Genomic DNA, 9,685 nt, shown 5'->3' with positions numbered 1-9,685 from the left:
CTCCTCCCATTCAGCTATTTCCTGCCACCGGTGCATGTTAATGTACCCTATGTCACAATGACCTTGCCCCTGGTGCTTACGTCAAGGGGCGCTGTACGCGCCCCCGCGTACAGCGCCCCTTGCGGCACCGGCGCGCTTTGGGGACCGGTTTCCGCGGCCACTTTTCACACCTCCCAATTCTAGCCATCCTACCAGAACGAACGTATTGGAGAAGGTGTGGCGGAAGTCACGTGTTGTTTTTTGCAAAGGATCACTGGGACGGGTACACCTAATGTCAACGTTGCTATGGCAACCGCGCTCCTGAAGCATTCTCTGCTGCTCTCGGTCTCTGAAAAGTGAGATAAGATTTTTCCGCCGGTGTATTTCCCGCAGCACCTTTTGTTCGCGAGAAAAGCTGACTTTGGAGTGTTGTGTGTAAGCTTGAAAGTAGGGTTTTGGGTCTGTGAGTGTGAGTGTTAACCAGCAACAGATACACTCAAGCAATCACGGCCCGGGTCTTCGTCGTCTTCTTCAACGTGCCACGAAAAAAAAACACAGGAGCGCGTCTGCTTCACTAATAGCGTCCTCGATCACCCGCACCGGTGCGCACCGGGGCGCCTTGGTGCGCACTTTCATCCTCGATCAACCGCACCGGTGCGCACCGACCATCCTCGATCACCGGAAGCGCACCCGGTTGGGGCGGTTTTCCGTTGCCCCGTCTCGCACCGAGAAAATCGGCGGTGCGCCGGGGTGCAATCCCAGCAAGCACTGCGGGACGCGCGCGCACCGCCGACTGCGGAACCGCGCACGCTCTGGCCCGATAGCTGCGGTTGCACGGAGTTGATGGAGTTAACTAGTCGAGATGTCGGCAATGAGAAAGGAAGCGCTGCTAGTTGCCGCAATCGATGAGCTTTTTTCAGTTCGTCTGACAGCGAAGACGACATGCTGATCGACCTCGTCCAAAAACAATGTGGTGAAGAGCGGCCGAAAGTGGACAGCTTCGTTGAACGGGTCGTCAGGCGCCTCGACGACACCGGAGTAGGGAGATTATTTGGCTCACCATCTTTGTGCTACTAGAACTTGCTGGAAGCGGGCCGCAGAAGCGCACCGCGCTGTGTTACTGACAATACGCTCGACTGCCCGCGCGTGCGTTGCTAAAAACGAATACTTACTCGCCATAAAATCGTTCATTTCATCCACCGACATCGCCACATTATGTCTCTTGTCATTAACTACAAAATCCATTGGTGTGTACTTGTAACCAGGTATGTCGGAGCACGCAGTTTGACAAGGTTCGAGTGCTTGCCGCGTATCTTCTGCACCTGCAAACAATAAAACATGCGCGCGCGCGTTTTGCGCACGTTTTGCGCGCCAGGGGCAAAGTGGCGCTTCATGCAAGCATCTGCATGCGGTGCAGTTTTGTCCTCGATGTTGACCCTCCGCAGTGCGCCACCACCGCGGTGCACAGCGCACCATTCTGGTTTCGGGGCAACCCCGGGGCAAGGTGATCGAGGACGCTATAAAACAGCTACAGAAGCTTTGTAGGCTTTGTTTTGACGCGCGTCGGCAGAACACACTTCCGGCGGCTCGTAACGATGCAAGTTCAAAGTTCGCGCCCATCTGCTCCGGCGAGCTGCAGAACCACTACTGATTGGAGGCACAAAGAGAAGTGGCACACCAACATGGCTGCACTTCCGGCTTCAAAGAAGTGACGTCAGGGCCTCTCCTGTTTTGTTTCCTTCCTCCATGCTAAATACATTCACGGCCACTCGATGAAAAAAAAAAAAAAGTTGCAGTGGCTTAGCTCGGCTATGCCAGGATATACGTAGCGTTAGCAAAGGTTCAGCTGATTATTCTTAGCTTTCCTGGTTGTCTAGATTGTCAAGAATTAGCTTGATTGTCATGCTTACTGCTGCTCCAATGACACACACGCGGTATACGTATTATGTGGCACATGTATATTTATTTTTGCTCAACGTCACGTTGCTTCTCTATTGCCACAAAGACGGCTCGGTGATCAGTGAAGTAACACGCTGCCGTCTCTATGGCCCCAACACAGTATTTGGAGTTGTCTGTCTGTCTCTGATAGACAAGATCAATGGTGCTTCCCCATTGGGTCGTCTGTGCAGTTGGAAGACTGGCTAAGTCGAGGTTAAACTTGTCCTTCAAAGGAACACAAAGAGAGTCTGGAGCACGATTGAAGTCACCAGCCACCACACACAGTTCACTTGCCGCCCGACTAGGTATACACGTAGCCACTACGTCTATAGTGTCTTTAACGGAATTGTTCGATGGCACATACACGGCTTCGATTATCACACCACTTTCGTCAAGCTGAACGGCACAGGCTTCACCCTTCGGCACCGCTACGTTTGGCAGCTCACTGGCAGCAATCCCATTCCTGACATAGATGCAGACTCCCGAGCTTCTGGTAGCGTCAACACGACTGGCATAAGCATTTGCGCTCTCCTTCTCCATGGCTATACCACACTGGCAAACGCCAGTCAGAAGCGCAGCGGCTCCAGCGCAGTGTCAGACGGCGACTGCACAGCGAGCGCGCGCCGGCGCCAGTGCGTCTACCACGGCTACGACGTCACTCCTCTGGAATGCGCAGACCGGCGGCGGTGAGTCGCGCGCGGCGGCGGCGGCGTGCGCGAGAGGTGCCGGCTCCGTTGGCTCCGGTGCGCAAGCCGTGTGACATCACTGCTCCTTGCGCATGCGCAGCACGGCTCTTGATGTGCCGCGCGAAACGGGCTTGGCTAGGCCAGTGTAGCTAACGCTACAAAAATAATAATAATCTTTATTTGCACTAAAAAAGGGGGAGGGGGTAGAGGAGGAAAAGGAAGGGGGGGGGGTGATTGCCCCGTGTGGCGTGCTAGGCGTGGCAGATAGGTGTGGGTCCGAAGGGAGGGGTGTTCGCACATGTCGTGGGGCAGAACCACGGTGGGCAGAACATAGGCGCCGACCACGGGGGGGGGGGGGGGGGGGGGCCCCGGGGCCCGGGCCCCCCCCGGAATTTTCCCGGGGGGACTGAAACCCCTGCCCCCCCCCCCCCCCCGCCTCTGAAATGCCATTACCGGAGTTCTGTTACCCACATAATCTGAGGACTCTCTTGCGTTGCCTCCACATCCACATTTTTACTTTTGTTGTAGCTAAAAGCTTACGGCACCATAGTTGGCGCGGACGTGCACGCCTTTTAGTTTATACGTTCGCTTTATTTCCGCAAATGTTGACAATAGGAGGACAAGCGCATTAGAAGCACCAGTAGCGGCTACCTCATCCGTGTTTCCTCACTTTAACATTTTTTTTAAATTTCCGCTGATAACACCACGCACAAACACAATATGTTTAAATATATACAAAGGACAAAGTTCATATTTTTTAAAGAGAAGGAGGTAGCTAAATAGATAGCCTATACCTAGAGAATGAATATGTTCATGAATGTTCACGTCACTTCAAATTACTTTGCGTGCTTTTTTGGCCCTGAAAAAAACATGCAGACTTCAGTGACCCCTTCGGCAATGTCTTCTATCAACGGCGTGTGAGAAGCACGTGAGTGATATGTGTCTCAATATTGATTCTCTTTCCAGTAGGCAATGCTAACGACTGGCGACAAAATAAAATAAAAAAAGCTCTTCTAATTATTTACATCATTTACGCATTAGGGATGGAAACATCGCCTCCTGCATGCAGAGGCCATAAATACGTTCAATTATTCAATTTTAGTTAATTCGGCTGCTAACAGCGATAATTATTATCTCACTTTGTGTCCCCCTGGCCACATAACTTATGCGCAGATGGTCTTCACGTGCCTCCCAGTGCCTAACTTTAAGAAAATCATAAAGCTTAATTTTGAACACCCGGTATATCTAGCCTGTATTGTTTCTTAAAATAAAATTTGGGATGATCTGTTGCAGGTTCGTTATAAATGCGTAAGCACGCGTCCGTTTTTGGAGTTCTGTTGGGACACCTTGATTTCCTTAAGAAGATCCTTGTGTTCGGCTGAGACACCTTCGTTTGCTTTGCCCCGCTCCAACGCGGCCACCACTATGCTGAGTGTTTACGATAGGCGAATCACCGCGTATGAAGACTGACGACGCCATCGAGAGCGCGAGCCAACGACTTCATGTTTTGTTTCCCACTCGAAGTCATCCTTTTACACAAGGCGCGCATCTGCTCCCGTTTCTCTAACCACGCGACGCCATCCTAGGCCCGCGCACTGGCATTGGCCGCTGACGTCACGCTCCCGCGAGAACGCTTCGCCCCGCTTCGCGAGAACGCCCACTCAGATAAACGGATCCGGCGGGTTTGAGCCTCCTATACTCAATGTACGACAATAAAACTGCGAAGTTACAATGAAAAACTTGTAGCATACGAACGGTACTGCGCTCCTGCTGGATACTGTCAACGTATATATACCTGTGATCACAATGAGCGCTACAGTTTAAAAAAGTTGCCTATGCGTAGTTCTTAGTTTAGCGGTTAGTTGTTATTCTTTATGTATGAGCACTTCAGCAAGAGATCTCTTTCATTAGGCAGGTTGGTCGCGGAACCGATGACATCCAATGAGGCAACCGATGACACCCCGAGGGGGAACTAAGTTAATCAGGCGCGAAGGCGCGAAGGCACTCGCGCGCACATCGGCGTGCTTGGCAAAAGGGACGGCCCCTCGTTCATTCGACGCCACCGACGGGACGAGTCAGGCACGGCCGGCGCCAGGAGGTCCAAGGTGTTCATGAGAAAAATTAACTGCCGCAACTTCGGGACACCACACCCTTACGTAATACAATTCTAAGCTTGTGAGCGAGCTAGCTTTACTTGTACATGGCTGCTACCGCTGGTACTCGCGAAAAATACTTTTGAAGAATGATGGTGGGCATATTTTTTGCGATAGGGCCATCCCCCTGTCAACGAAGGGGTGATGCAGAAATCTGAGGGGGGGGGGGGGGGGGTCAGGACATCCGGACATCCCCCCTGGATCCGCGCCTGGCCATAAGGTAATTAGCTAAAATTTAATTCGTTAATTTTGTTATTTATTCAATCATGCATTTGAATTTTCTGTGCATGTAATGCCCACCTCTGCGAGTAGATGAGCTCATGAACTAGAATTGTGCTATCTGCCACAGGCAGCCTCTAAAAATTCTTTAAAGTGTTCGTTGAAACACCTTGTATATAAAATCCACTCAGTAACCGAAATGATGCCAAGCCGGATTCCCTTGAAATCAGAATATATATATAAGTGTAGAAGTCATGCGCAGCAGCTACTTATACTCGGACTCAAAGTACTAAAAAAAATGTCACAGTTTCGCCCTAAGGGCGAAGCAATGAATGCGATAGCAACACAGCAATGTCATACGATGTAAGGTGAGCGGCTTTGGTAGCAATATGAATTGTAGTAAACATGAGCTGATTAAGTAAGCAGGTGTGCTGCGGCGTAAGTAGACCGACATGAAGAGAGACTCGATGACCACGAGAAGGCGCGTGTGAAACGGTGGTGTTGATGAGAAGCGCTTCCCGTGGGCAGCGCGCGTGCGAAGGGACACACCTGTAGCGTTGCACTGCCGATCCGGGCAGCATTACATGTGTAGCGTGCGTTGGAAAATGTGGCCCGACTATTACTAACTGAATGAACAAGCGTGGTGTGAGCGCGCACAAACATGAATAGATCACACTGAATGACTGCAGACAACGACTGTCAAAACGCTGGCAGCAAGCAGCGGGCGAAGGTACGTGCGGTCTATCGCTTCAACGGAAACTGAGCGTGCATAAAGGTCAGAGCCGTGTGGAGATAAGAGACGGTGCGGCGAGCTACGAGCGCGGTTGCTGGCAGAGGAAAAGTGCGCCCCCCCCCCCCCCCCCCCCGCTCCCTCCGGCGCTGGCTGCCCGCTTCCTTGCTTGCGCGTGGGAGAGATAAGAGACCGTGCGGTCGAGCGACGAGCGCGGTTGTTGGCACAGTAGAAGTGCCCTCCCCCCCCCCCCCCCCCCCCCCCGCTCCCTCCGGCTCTCGCTTCCCGCTTCGTTGCTTGCGCGTGGGAGATTGAGTGCGTTCGCTCTCCGTGATAGCGCGCGTCCCCGCACGCTTCCGCTCGGGCATACGGCGCGCGGTGAAGATTTTATCTATACGGAACCTCACGGCGACGGCGACGGCGACGCCGACGGCAGAAATCCGGTTGAAGTGTCCATATAATTGCTATCGCAATAAAAATAAAAAAGAGTGCAGTTCGGCCAGGAATGCGAAGCAGTATTAGTGATAGCGAAGTAGAAGACAATTACACGAAGGAAGCTTCTTACCGTGTAAATCCGTGTAAGCATCGCACCTGCGTAAGGGCCGCACCCATAACACAGCCAATATTAAAAAAGAAAAGACATCCAACCGAGAAGCAATTGCGTTCCGTGCGCTGATTCTGATCGGGCTCAACAGCGAATTGTCGCGCACAGCGTACTTTCGCGCGTCGCTACTGGATGCCGAGAGGAGGCGATCGCGGAGGTTTACGGCGGATTTCATACTCGTAGTTGGAAAATGAGGTCAAATGGCCCGGTCCCATGAAAGACTCGTCAAAATCGCGACAGAAAAGTGTGGCCCTTAGACGCGTCTATACGTTAGTTATTGTGGCCATATAAATTGTAGCAAACATTCACCTAAAATTAAAATAGTAAGCATAGTGGACATAATGGACATAGCACGGACCATGTAAACCTGTAAATAACTCACTGGATGACCTCGAGCACTCGCTTTCACAACGCAAGCATTGAGAAGAACGCCGGCAGCGAAGGCGAAAAGTTCGTACAGCTGCGCGATTCACCGCAACTCTGAAAATAGATTCATCATCATTGTCTGCCAATTTTTATGTCCACTACTGACGGCCTCTGTGAGGGATCTGCGATGACCTCTGTCTCTTAACTCTGCAACACTAGGAGCGCAGAAAGACAGCCCGGCAAGGAAGACAGTGCGCATGAAGTTAGCAGCCATCCCTACTCACCCTTTATCATTGCACCCACCAATGTTTACCAACAATTAGATATGGCACGCGGGCCCCATAAGCGTCAACCGCGTACAGTCAATCACAGCTACGGCAGGGCTAGAGGAGAAGACGCGTGCTCTCCCTCCCATTCGTGTTTGATTATGTGACCTACAACTAACCCGAATATCGAGCGCAGGGGAAATAATGCCCATCAAGCCGCCATCCTTTTCGGCTCACAGTTACGTGCTTTTTCCCGCATCCACACGCTATGGGTCGCTCATGTATATGGCTTTTGGATTTAATGCCGAAAATCACGGCGGCGACAACCGCGACAATTTGCCTGAAGTGTCGATATAATTGCGTTCGCCATAAAGCTAGAAATAGACAATTGTTAGCAGAGGGTATATATATATATATATATATATATATATATATATATATATATATATATATATATATATATATATAAATGGGTAGGTTTCAGGAAGCTGGTCGGGCCCCAGCCCCCTCCGGAACGATGAAAACTTTCCGCATATGGGGCAGAAAGTCCTGCTGCACTGCTACAGTGTACACTGTAGCACTGCAGCCGGAATGAGTGAATTCTGGTGGCGGACTGTCCTCGCGTACATTGGTTCGGGCCACGGTGTAAGATATATACTCTTTAGGTGAGGACACTCGCCAGACTCGATCGACCAGATAAAGTAGCAAAGGCGCGCGCCGATCGGCCCGGTGACGGCAGCGGATACCTATCGGCAGTACGACGCAAATTCAACACAGAAACCTTTTTATTGGTTTAATCTACCGTTGTTATAGCAACCGGCGGTTCGCGGGAAATCCGAAATGATTGAGTGACGCACGAAAGTAGGTCACCGGGGAGAGGGCATGCGCGCGTTCCTTGTCGGCGTACGCTCTCGCGTGCGTTCTAACTAAAGTTGCGTCGTTCCGCCGATAGGTATCCGCTGCCGTCACCGCCCCGATAGACGCGCGCCCTTGCTACTTTATCTGGTCGATCGCGTCTAGCAAGCAAGCAAGCCGAGAAGTGTCCCCACCTAAAGAGTATATATCTTACACCGTGGTTCGGGCTGACCCGTTCGTCTGCTGTAGCGGACGACTGAGCTGATGTAGGAGTCGTCAAGGGATCCATCAAGGCAGCGTCAGAAAAGGCCTACACGGGCGACAGTGCGCCGGTGCTGGAGCGTCTGCCAACCAAGGCGTTGCAGTCGTGCCTCATACCGTGAAAGCACGTCGCGGTCGCAGCCGAGGCGGGTCAACAGTGTTCTGGACGATCTCCAACATATTGGTTAGGCGAACCTGATAGGGGTTCCACACAGAAGCGCAATACTCTAGTTTTGGCAGCACAAGGGCAGTATAAATTACACGGAAAGCATCCGGGCCGCAGGGTTTCGACGTGCGTACCACGAAACCGAGTGTGCGACGCGCTTTGGCCACTGTATTGGAGATGTGGCGTGCAGTGAAAAATCCAGAGTTGGGGTGAACATGACTCCTAGACTTGCAGCTGAGTAAACATTGGGCAGGACAGAGCCATCAAGCGTATAAACGGCCGAGGTAGCTCTCTTGCTGTTGTGAAAACGAAGAACAACACTCTTGGCTTCGCTGATTGAGAGATGGTTGACTGATGCCCACTGGTAAACACGGGTGAGGTAGTATTGCAGGTGGATACAGTAGTTATCAGACGATGAGACAGGGGCCAATATAGATGTGTCATCCGCATACTGCACCAGTAGAACGTCGCTCGACTTCGGCATGTCGTTAACATAGAGGGAAAAGGGAGTCGAACCTAGCACAGAACCCTGGGGGACCCCAGAAAGGGCAAGGTAGCTCGCAGAGTGCGATCCGTGGTAATGGACCCGCTGTGAGCGTCCCACCATGAAGCGTGCTAAGCAGAGGAGCAGTGTGCCTTGTAGACCAGCTTGAACTGCTTTTGTCATCAAACGTGAAACGCACGTTTGTTTCAAAACGTGCGTTTCATCGAGCGGCCGCGGGCAGAAGTACAAGGTAGATATTGAAGGGAAAGAAAAAGAATAAATGCTAGATAGAAAACATGTATAGCATACCTGAATAAATCAAGCCAGCTGGGTGACTATTTGTGCCCATAGAGTTACCCCGTTTGAAAGGGGAGGCCACAGATAATCATCATCGTCACCATGAACACATCTTTTTTTAGAGGTGGTTGAATAGGAGAGGTGGCCGAATGGCGCCGCTCCGCCAATGCGCCGCTCCGCCAATGCGCCGCGCATGACACACCGGCTCTCAAGTTGCCGCCACTTTGCGTGAGGTGGGGTGGCAGCAAGTACCAGCCTTCCTTAATTGCTGGTTTGGGATTCAACAACACAACAGTAACTACCAGCCTTCCGTAGGGGCGCAATCGCAAACAAGAGACGTTTCTCGCGCAGACTCGCTAGCGCGGCCTAACCGGCACCTGAAGAGAAGCGGCGGAAATGTATAGCGGAGATTTCGACCCCCTGGGGTCTTTAACGTGCACCTAAATCTAAGTAAACGGGCCTCGAGCGTTTTCGCCATCATCTAAAATGCGGCTGCCCATTTATTGCTTCATTTGTTGCGCATTTGTTAATTCAAAATGCGGCCTCCACATTCTCGCCCAAAACTTCACAGAGTGTCAAAGCCTTGACAAACACCGTGACAGTTTTTTCCATATATGCAGAGATGATTCGCTGTAAATTATACCAACCCAAACGGAAGCGCCCAGGAATGAAATTGTGATA

This window comes from Dermacentor silvarum, chromosome 9 (genome assembly GCF_013339745.2).
Source record: "Dermacentor silvarum isolate Dsil-2018 chromosome 9, BIME_Dsil_1.4, whole genome shotgun sequence".
NCBI lineage: Eukaryota > Metazoa > Arthropoda > Arachnida > Ixodida > Ixodidae > Dermacentor > Dermacentor silvarum.
The sequence above is the reverse complement of the archived record's forward strand: the minus strand, read 5'-3'. Positions refer to the sequence as shown.